General features: G+C 50.3%; 1 protein-coding gene across 2 annotated transcripts in view; it reads left to right on the forward strand.

Annotated features, from left to right (window-relative positions):
- ACSBG2 (acyl-CoA synthetase bubblegum family member 2) overlaps positions 1-11,043 on the forward strand; it is an 82,814-nt gene that overhangs the window by 259 nt on the left and 71,512 nt on the right. The gene's annotated exons all lie outside the window — the stretch shown is intronic.

Genomic DNA, 11,043 nt, shown 5'->3' on the forward strand with positions numbered 1-11,043 from the left:
GGGCGCGTTCTGTGTCCCAAGGTCAATGGGGAGCAGGTAGCCGGAGAGCCGGGGGGGGGGGTGGCCCAGGGGCACCCAGGAGACTCACCGAACAGGCGGCCAGGGCGTGAGCTCCCGCGAGTCCCCGCTCGCTCCTTCCGAACGGTGACTCACGGGAGCTCGTCGCCTGCCACATGTGTGGTGAGCCCTTGACGAAGGTGCTCCTGGACCCCCCTGGCGAGGGGGTTTCTCCGGCTCGGAAAGGGTTAACGTCTCCTGGCAGCGCCGGGCACCCCCGGCGGGACGAAGTCGTGATGAGACCTTAGCGCCTTGGTGTTTCGTCATGCCGGCCACATGACCACGGAAACGTCTTCGGACAGCGCTGGCTCTTCGGCTTGGAAACGGAGATGAGCACCGCAACCCTAGAGTCGGACTCGACTGGCTTTCCAGCAAGGGAACCTTTACCAGGGGCGGTGGAGGGGCTAACGGGAAGGCGGCCTCTCTTTCAAAACGAGCCCGCTGCTCCGGGGAGGCCTTCCCAACGGGGCCACAGTCTCGCAGCATCTGAGCTCTGGTGGGTCCATGTGGCTCTTTCGAAAACCGTCTTTCTAAGCCTTTCCCGGTATGACCCAATCCTAGCAGAGGCCGAAGATGCGTGCCGCCTCCTCCTCCTCCTGCTTTCTCCCCTGCTCTTCTCGAGACTAGAAAAACGACCCCGCATTTTGCATTTCTCCTGTCTTAGGGACAAGGTGGCACAGGGAAGCCTGCCCCTGGGTGCCGTATTCACACTGGCCCCTTGGCTTTTTTGTCCTATGTCAGGTGCCGCATGACGGACTGAGCTCCTGCCAACCTAGCAGTTCGAAAGCAAGAAATTGCAAGTAGATAAATAGGTACCCCTTCGGTGGGAAGGTAACAGCGTTCCGTGCGCCTCGGTGTTTAGTCATGCCGGCCACATGACCACGGAGACGTCTTCAGACAGCGCTGGCTCTTCAGCTTGGAAACGGGGATGAGCAACCCTAGAGTCGGATTCGACTGGCTTTCGAGCAAGGGGAACTTTTACCTTTACTGTGCATAGTTATATTCTAGTTTCTTTGTCTCGGTCTCTGTGACCCACAGGTTCCCTTCCTGTGTCTCCAGAGAGGCTTATGGCTGGCCGCCTCCTTCTGCCTTGACTCTGATACAGTTTCTGTGTTCTTTTTTTAAAAAGGGTGCTTCTGTGAGGGTTGGGTGTATACCAAGAACAGAAACTGGTTTTGATGGGCAGCCGTGTCGGTTTGCAGTAGGACAGCGAGGTTCTCTTGGTGCTGGGGACGCTTCCTCCATGCACCCCCTCCCCTGTAACTTTTGCAGTGGGGGATGAATTCTTGCCCTTTGTGTACTTTTCAAGGCTGTTGTTCTTGGGTGTAAAAATGGGTTTGAATCATAGAATGTTAGAGTTGGAAGGGACCTTGCAGATAGCCCTACATACCTACATCCCCTACCAAAGGCCAAACGTTCCTGCCTAGATCTTGCATCGTTCCGTTTTATGGACAATATCAACTCAATGCTTATCCCCACCCCCAACAGTTCCATTTTAGTGTCATGAACTGTTCTTTTCCCTCCTCCCCAGTTTTTGGACCGTCATTGACATCGTGGAACAAAGCCAAACCTATCAGACCTTTTTTTTGCTTGCTTGCTTGCTTTGGTTAGGTTTAACAAATTTAGAGTCCAGTGGCACCTTTGAGACCAACGAAGGTTTATTCCGGGTATGAGCTTTTGTGTGCGAGGCACACTTTATCAACTACGTTAGAATGACAGGCAAGGTTCAGACTTATAGCCAGAGAAGGAACAGCAAATTGACACACCACATGATGATGATCAAGATATGTAAAATGACACTAGATAACAAGTTTAGGTTTGTCATAATTTAAAACGTTGCAAACTGTTCCCAGGGAAGACTGGCAGCAAAAAGGATGTTTAAAGCAAAAATAGGAGGGGTCTTTGCCCTACCTCTGCCCACACAAGCCCTCATCTTTCAGCAAAATGTATTTGAAATGCACTCGAGTAGAGCCTGCTGGGTCTTTCTCCATTGCTAGACGATTATTTTTAATGAGCCAAGGGAGGGGGGCAGGGCAGGGCTTTCTGGGGGGGGGGAGTTGGGATGAATGTTGGGCCAGTTCTCCTTTTGTGGGTGACCGAGAGCCCTGGGCATCCAGGGTTACACTGGAAACCTCCAGAGAGTTCTAGTTGGAGGATGAGGAGGGGATTCTTTTGGGGAGGGGGTTTTCTTTGAGCAGTCTTGCCGCCGTCGTGCAGTCCCTACTCAGTTTACTCCCATGGCCTTAGATTGGAATAAGATTGAATAGAAAGTGCTCTGGCCATAAATTCTAAGTGCCTCGTGGGGGAAGCGTGTGTGTCTGGTCTTCCCCTCTCCCGCACGCTGCGCTGCGCTCAAGCACATGATGCAACACGACATATTGGTCTGTGTAGCACCTGTTCGAACTGCATTAAGGGAGGATTGAGAGTAAGCTGATGTGTTCCGGGAAGTGCTTTGGGGAGACCCTTCTAGACAATTGAGGAAACAGGCTGGTGGTTCAACCGCTTTTTTAAAAAAACAGAAGCCAGAGAACATAATGTGGCTCTAGTTCCTGGTGTGTCATCATGTCTTGATGCAAATGTTCCATGCCACAGTTTTTTCATCCAAGGAGACATGATAAACATTGTTCAGAAATCAGTGATGGCTGCGGAGACCCTGGCAAGATGCAGGAGTAGAGGATTTGGCTGGCAGACGCCTCCCCCCAAGTACTCCAAGTTCAGTCTTCCGCCATTCAGTGGGGTTAGGTGACAGACTCAAGGTCCTGTATTGTGTCAGTGGCAGGATCTGCCACTATACAGCTTGCTGCTAGAAAGAGGCTGTGTGGCAAGGCATGCTTATTTGGGCTGAAGCCCCCCTCGAATGGGGAAGGCTTGCTCTTGAGTAAAACACCCCTAAGGTCTGCGCTTTATAGGTGAGGTGATCATCTTGGGTTTGCGGCATGTTGCAAGGTGGAAAGGCTAGCATCTGGAGGAAACAGTCCATCCCAGCATCCATCCCTGCCTCCTAGAGCAACAAGTCCCGTAAGGGGCTTGTGGAACTCACCGCCACAGGATACAGTGATGGCCACAGATAGGTTCGGAAAAGGGCTGGATAAACTAGTGGAGGTCATCCGTGATGGCAAGACGGAACTTCAGAATACCGGTCAATGCTCATCGCGGGGAGGCACAACAGGATGAGGCTTCCGAGTCTGCCCTGCTCACCTGCTTTCCAGGCACACCTGGCTAGCTGCCGTGTGGAACAGGATACTGTGTTCGATGGCCCTTTGGCTCTTGCATTCTTGTGTGCAGTTCCCCACATGGGGAAAGCTAGTATGCTAGGGTGGCGACTCCTAGGTCTAGTTTTCTCAATGACATAATAGTCTTCTAGATGAAAGGAGCTTCCGTCCTGTGAGCCTTCTCACCTGTGCCCTACATAACCCAGAAACAGCTTTGCTGCCGGGGAGAGGCTGACCATGACCAGTGTTCCCTCTAAGCTGAGTTAGTGTCAGCTACCTCACAGTTTTTTAGCCTCTGGTCACACATTTTTGTCTTTGCTCAGGAAGGATGGCTCCAGAGGCAAACTAATTGATGCAGCAGCCAAATCGCTCACTCGCCGCTTTAATGCCAGTAGCTCACAAAGTAGATTTTTTGCTTGCAAGACTCTACAGCTTAGAGGGAGCATTGGTCATGACGGCTAAATGACCCCCCCCCCCTCTGCTGAGGCTATCTACCTCTGAATGAAAGAGGCTGTAGGGATTTATGCTCTGAGTATTGGGGGGGGGGGGCTGGCCACCAGGGCAGGTCGGCTGCTGGAGTCGATGGACCTCTGGTATGCGAACAAGGGCTCAGCTCTGAGGAGTGTATGTTCTGTTAAAATATATTTTGGAGGCAGTAGGATTAATTCCGGCTAAGCCTCTTTTATGCGGGGCTTTTAGAAAAAGATTAGGAAAAAAAAGAAACGTTTTAAATCCTTTAACTCCCTTCCCCACCCCTATTGTTAAACCTGCGAAGAAAGCCGTGACGGTGCTTTGGAGTTTGTCTGGCATAGCTTCTGGCTTCCCCTTGAACCCCTTGTAAATATGTCAATGCACTCTTTACTCAATGTAAAGGTAAAGGTTCCCTTGCTCGCAAGCCAGTCGAATCTGACTCTAGGGTTGCGGTCAATGTTCCCTCTAAGCTGAGGTAGTGTGAGCTAGCTCATAGTTTCTTAGCCTCCGGCTCACACATTTTTGTCTCCGCTCAGGAAGAATGGCTCCAGAGCAAACTAAGTTATGCAGCAGCCAAATCGCTCGCTCACAACTTTAATGCCAGCAGCTCACAAAGTAGAATTTTTGCTCACCAGACTCCGCAGCTTAGAGGGCACCTTGGTGGTGGTGCTCATCTCTGTTTCAAAGCTGAAGAGCCAGCACTGTCAGAAGACGTTTCCGTGGTCATGTGGCCGGCATGACTAAACACCAAGGCGCACGGAACTCAATGTAGAGGCATTGAATTATAAAGATTCCAGCTGCTTGGTTTTATAACCAGTGGGGTGCACTGGTTAAGAGTGTCAGGCTAGGATCTGGAAGACCCAGGTTCGAATACCCTTCCAGAAATGTGGATTATAGAATGACAGAGTTGGAAGGGGCCAGACAGGCCATCTAGTCCAACCCCCTGCTCAATGCAGGATCAGCCTAAAGCATCCCTGATGAGTGTTTGTCCAGCCACATGTAGGGGGAAACAGTAATTCTGTTGCATTTGACTTAACTGAAATGCGAACAGGGGAGGTTTGCGCAGTGTTTAAAGACAAATTGTTTTGGATGCCAGTTTGACGCTTCTCCGGCTCTATTTTGAAATCCTGGTTCCCTCCCCACAGGTTGGAAGCAGCGTCGAACGGCCGTTAGTAAACAGAGATATGAATATTCGTAGCTGCTACAGATGGTTATCTCTCAATGAGGGATGTTTGATTACTTCTCATTATAATATATTTGAGGTTTCTTTTATGGCTTGCTGCCGACCGTTTAGAAATATTGGCTGCAGTGCAAAGAGATGCTGCGTTATGATCAGTACAAAATGCTTTTTTTTTTGTACCCAGCGGTGGAAAGGATGATAGTGGTGGACCGTACTGTCAAGTCGTAGCTGACTTATGGCGACCCTGTAGAGCAGGGGTGTCAAACATGAGGCCTGAGGGCCAGCCAGGGCTCTTATGCAGGTAGTGAAGGGCGGGGTATAAATCCTATGTCCTCCTCTTCTTCCTCTTCCTCCTTCTGTTGTCTTGGCAAAAGGGTGGATCTTGCCCCCCTGGAGTCAGGGCCTTGTTTTCGAAAGCATCACGAATTCCCTTGCGTTTCCTTTGCTCTCTCCAGCCAAAGAAGGAAACTCCAAAGAACAGCACCCGTTCTGCAGAGACTTATGGGTAACGTCACTAGTTTCTTACTTTGGTGTATTCCATTTTGATCCTGCCCTCCTCCTGAGCAGAGGCATCTGTATGATCCTCCCGTCTCGTGCTTTATCCACAAAACAGCCCTATGAGGTAGGCAGGGCTGGGGAGGGAGTGGCCAGAGATCTCCCCACGGACGTTGTGGCCGATTGAGGGACTGAGTCTGGGTCTCCCGGAGCCCTTGCACCAGGGGTGTCCGACGTAAGGCCCATCCGGGGCTCTTATGCGGCCCGCGAGCAACTGATGCAAGGGAGGGAGAGCTGGGGGGGGAGTGGGCGGAGCCGCTTCGTTGTGCGGCTTCAGTGCGGCAGAACGACCTGACCTCGTCTGCAGCAGTCAAGCAGTGTGGGAGCATCGGCCCAGCACTGCACCGCCGCCTCTTCAGTCTGCCTCTGCGCCCCCCTCCCACCCCGTGGGACCTTGCAGTTGAGGGTACACCAACTCGGAGCTTACCAGCTGCTGTCCTTTATGCAGTTTCTGTCTCTGGTACCTGCCATGACGTTTTATGGCACACGTGGCCCGGCCCGACAAAGTGACATTTATGTCAGATCCGGCCCTTGTGAGAAAGGAGTTTGACACCTCTGCCGTAGGGTTTTCAAGGCAAGAGATGTTCAGAGGTGGTTTGGCCGTTGCCCGCCTCTGCGTCACGCCCCTGGTCTTCCTTGGCGGTCTCCCATCCAAATACTAGCCAGGGCCGACCCTCCTTAGCTTCTGAGCTCTGATGAGATTGGGCTGGCAAAGGTCAGGGACGCCTCAGAAGGATACCCGAAAGGTACTCACAGTCAGAGACAGCAAGCTGCAAAATGTAGCCGCTGATTAAAAAAATACAAAATTGGTGTACCGATTAAGGTTTGGGAGTACTTGAAAATATTTGCAATTCATTGTGCATCTTTGTGTGTGTGTGTGGGTTATAGAGAGGCAGATGGTGATCTAAGGCACTGGGCTGCCTCTCCGCCCACCCCTGCTTTGCTGGGCGGGGTGTAGCAATACGCAGACTCTCTCTGACAGTCAGGTGGAGATTCTCTGTTGGGAGTTGTAGGCGAATGTGCTCTAGTAACCCCAGGAGCCTCTGGAGACCATCCTCGCATGACGATGCCAGGGATAATGGGACGATGACTAGGAGGCCTGCAATTGGCTGAAAGGGCTTGGATGATCCTGCAGAGGAAAGCCTTGCACCAGGTGCACGAGGCGGCAATTAAGCAACCGGAGCAGCAGGGAGGATTCAAAACAAAACCCGAGAGCTGGCCATGGTGCCCTGCCGGGACTCCAAGAGAAGGGACTGTTGATGTTTTGGTTTTTATAGTGAGGCTCCGGGAACTGTGACCCTCCGAGGCGGCCATCCTCTGTACTCGGGAAGAAGCCAGGGTTTGGTTGTGCAAATTCTCCCCTGTGGAAATGGCAGCGCGCTCTCTCTCTCTCTCTCTCTCTCTCTCTCTCTCTCTCTCTCTCTCTCTCTCTCTCTCTCTCTCTCACACACACACACACACACACACACACCCCCACACACACACACACACACACCCACACCCGTGTATTGATGTCTTTCCTTACACTGCCAAGCCGTGGGGCATCCTAAGGAAAACAACGGACCCTTTCCTTGAATCCTGTTGTAGTAATCTAATGTTTTACATGTGGAGATGCTACGACCCATCCAAGAGGACGTTTTTGGAAAGTTGACAAAGATGTGCAAGAATGCAAGGAATTTGAGAGCCTCCAGTTTCCCCTGTCTGATCGAAGGAATGAGCTCAGGTAAAGCACCTGGGCCAGACTTAATTCCAGTTGACTTATTAAAATTAAATCCTGGTGGGTGGAGCACCCTTTTGGCTCCTCTTTTTACCCAAGTGAATAAAACAGGAATTATACCAGCTTTGTGGAAACATGCACAATAATAGTGCCAATATATAAAAAAGGCATTAGAAGTGACCCAGCAAATTATCGGCCTATCAGCTTGCTCTCATCCTTAGGTAAAATATATGCAGCTTTCCTCCATTCTAAACGACAGTCTTGGTTGGAAGCCGATGAGGTCCTTTATCCTGAGCAAGCTGGTTTTAGAAAAGGTGCCTCTACTTTGGATCATTGTCTTGTTCTTTACCACTTAGCCGAGAAATATTCATTTAAAGTTGGTAATTGTCTCTATGTGACATTTATGGACTTAAAAGCTGCCTTTGATTCCATCCCTAGATCTCGCTTGTGGACCAAGTTGAACAAGTCCACAATAAATAAAAGGCTTGAGGGCCTCCGGGTGGCAAAGTCACTGAACGGATACATCCACTTTCAGTCTTGCTGTATAAATTGTCCCTTCCCATTTTTGCAGATCAGAATGATTTGACCCAACTGTAACACACACCTGAGGGATGTCTCCCCCCCCCCACAATCGTGGCTTTTTAGGTTTCAGGCTGCTTCCCCTACAGCAGCATGACAACGCTGTTTATCTATTTCATTTATCCCCCGCTTTTCTCTCCAGTGGAGACCCAAAATGGCTTACATTGTTCTCCTGCCCTCCATTTTATCCTCACAACAACCCTGCGAGGTAGGTTAGGCTGAGAGTCTGTGCCTGACCCAAGGTCCCTTGGCAAGCTTTCGTGGCAGAGTCGGGATTTGAACCTGGGCCTCCCAGATCCTAGTCCCAACAATTTAAACCGCTACACCCCACGGAGAATTATAAAACCAAGCAGCCAAGATCTTTATATTGAATGCCTCCATATTGCCTCTCCCTCACAAGACCTCTCCTTGCCTACAGGCAGCCCCCCAACCTTAAACAGCTTCTCGCTAACTACCATGAACTATCTAATGGAGTCACCAACACAGGAACCAGACCCAGATGCCCACTCCGTCCCCATATCTACCCAGAAAATATGTTTACAGGGCCCAGTTATGTCAGCTACACGATCTCTGGCTCTTGCACTGCTCATCCTCCAATGTGATATCTGCTCTCATGTGCCATCCATGCCCCTCTGCTCAATCCTAAAGGAAATGGACCCCGACTGCTCCCTGGAAGGCCAGATCCTGAAGCTGAAGATCAAAGACTTTGGCCACCCAATGAGACAGGAGCCCTCACTGGAGAAGACCCTGATGCTGGGAAAGACTGAAGGTCAAAGACAAAGGGGAGGGCGAAGGATGAAGTGGTCAGACAGTGTCATTGATGCAACAAACACGAAGTTGAGCAACCTCTGGGGGACGGCACAGGACAGGAGGGCGAGTCACTCGACTGTGCGACTGAACAACAACAAAAAGCTCTGTACATAGGACAAACCAGCCAACCTCTCCGCAAAAGAATAAATGGACACAAATCTGACATCAAAAATGGCAATATCCAGAAACCAGTAGGAGAACAACCTACCAAGACATTCCATCAAAGACTTAAAGGTCTCCATAGTTCAACAGAAGCAGTTCAAAATCCACCGGGAAGCTGCTGGATTGGAATTCGTATGTAAATCTGACTCAGTGAGATTCGAATAGAGACTTTGGATGGTTATCTCATTACCAGAAGTAACTGCCTTTCAGGTATTCCATTCCGATTCATCAATAAAAGGAAGGGGGTCACACTCAGCCTGGATTGCACATTCAACCTTTTTCATGACTTTTGGAACTGCTTTGCATTTACCAGTTTGGTGTAGTGGTTAAATGCCAGTGTAGAGCCAGTTTGGTGTAGTGGTTAAGTGCGCAGACTCTAATCTGGGAGAACCGGGGTTTGATTTCCCACTCCTCCACACCTGCTGGATGACCTTGGGCAAGCCATAGTTCTGTCAGAGCTGTTCTTGAAAGAGCAGCTTTCTCAGGACTCTCTCGGCCCCACCTACCTCACAGGGGGTCTGTTGTGGGGAGGGAAAGGGAAAGGAGATTGTAAGCTGCTCTGGGACTCCTTCGCATACTGATTGGAGTATAAATCCACCCTCTTCTCTCTTCTCTACCTGGCACCTTCTGCATCCTCTCCCCCCTCCCCTTACCGCCTATATATCTCTGGCCAGCATATCCTCCATGCCTCTGACGAGGAGAGCTGTCTTTCTTATGCGACAATAGAGTTTGTTAGTCTTAAAATGCTACTGGGCTTTTTTCCATATTTACAGTCAGAGTTGTGCAACAGTGGAATCGGCTGCCTCGGGAGGTGGTGAGCTCCCCCTCCCTGGCAGTCTTCCAGCAGTGGCTGGATGAACACTTGTCAGGGATGCTCTAGGCTCATTGAGTGGATAGCCTGTCTGGCCCCTTCCAGCTCTGTGATTCTGTTATGTATGTGCATACATACAGTAAATGTCTGAGCTTCAACCAAGGGCTGGTATCGTGAAATGCATGTTCTGATTGGCTACTCTGTGAAGTAGACCAATCAGAACGTAAGGAAGGTTATGGAGGGAATGAATATTATTGGCCATTATGTGACAGTTATGATTGGTTATTAGCACACTAGGGGGCGTGGCTTTACAAGCCCGGAAAGTTTAAAAGATCGCTCCTTGCTTTGTTGCTGTTGTGTTGACTGATTCCAATAAAGCTGAACTCACTTGTTAAGAGCGACTGAAGTCTCATACTTAACAGATTCTGTATTGAGTAAAGAGCTGGCATTCGCACCGGGGCCTCCCAGTTCCAAGTCCCAACTCTTTAAACCCCCGCACCACACGGGGTCAATGATCCCTGATGATTTGCGATGTGGGTTTTCCAGGGAAAACCTCCAATGCAAATTGAAACGAATAATTTAAATATTGAAATGTTAGCAAAACGGAAGGCAAATAAGTACAGAGGTTGAGGTCTGTCCGTGCTTCGTGTACCACATATGGATCATCTAACATGAATTGATCTTCTGCACAACAGCACCCCCCCAGCCAACTATAGACAGACTGTATTTATAGATGTGGGGTGGAAGTTTCACAATATTTAAGTTGAACAGACCATGGACCATACGTTATACAATGGAAACACCATTTAAGAATTAAAAATGGTGGACGTGGCAAACTTCTGTTATACTGTGATTTTTAATAAAGAACATAAGAGAAGCCAATGTTGGATCAGGCCAATGGCCCATCCAGTCCAACACTCTGTGTCACACAGTGGCCCAAAATACCAGGGGCCATCAGGAGGTCCAGCAGTGGGGCCAGGAGACTAGAAGCCCTCCCACTGTTGCCCCCCCCAAGCACCAAGAATACAGAGCATCCCTTGCCCCAGACTGAGAGTTCCTATCTACAAATTGCAGCTAATAGCCCCTGATGGACCTCTGCTCCATATAAGAATATAAGAGAAGCCAATGTTGGATCTGGCCAATGGCCCATCCAGTCCAACACTCTGTCACACAGTGGCCAAAAATACCAGGTGCCACCAGGAGGTCCAGCAGTGGGGCCAGGACACTAGAAGCCCTCCCACTGTTGCTCCCCCACCCAAACACCAAGAATACAGAGCATCCCTTGCCCCAGACTGAGAGTTTCTATCTACACCTTGTGGCTAATAGCCCCTGAGGGACCTCTGCTGCTACGTGACTTGGTGACAGAACATCAGGCGGACCTGGCATGCGTGACCGAGACCTGGGTGAGGGAAGGGGAGACCCTGGCTCTCACCCAGTTAGCTCCACCAGGCTACTCGGTCCTTCACCAATCGCGGAAGAGGGGACGGGG

This window comes from Gekko japonicus, unplaced genomic scaffold (genome assembly GCF_001447785.1).
Source record: "Gekko japonicus isolate JY-2015 unplaced genomic scaffold, Gekko_japonicus_V1.1 scaffold632, whole genome shotgun sequence".
In the NCBI taxonomy this organism is placed as follows: domain Eukaryota; kingdom Metazoa; phylum Chordata; class Lepidosauria; order Squamata; family Gekkonidae; genus Gekko; species Gekko japonicus.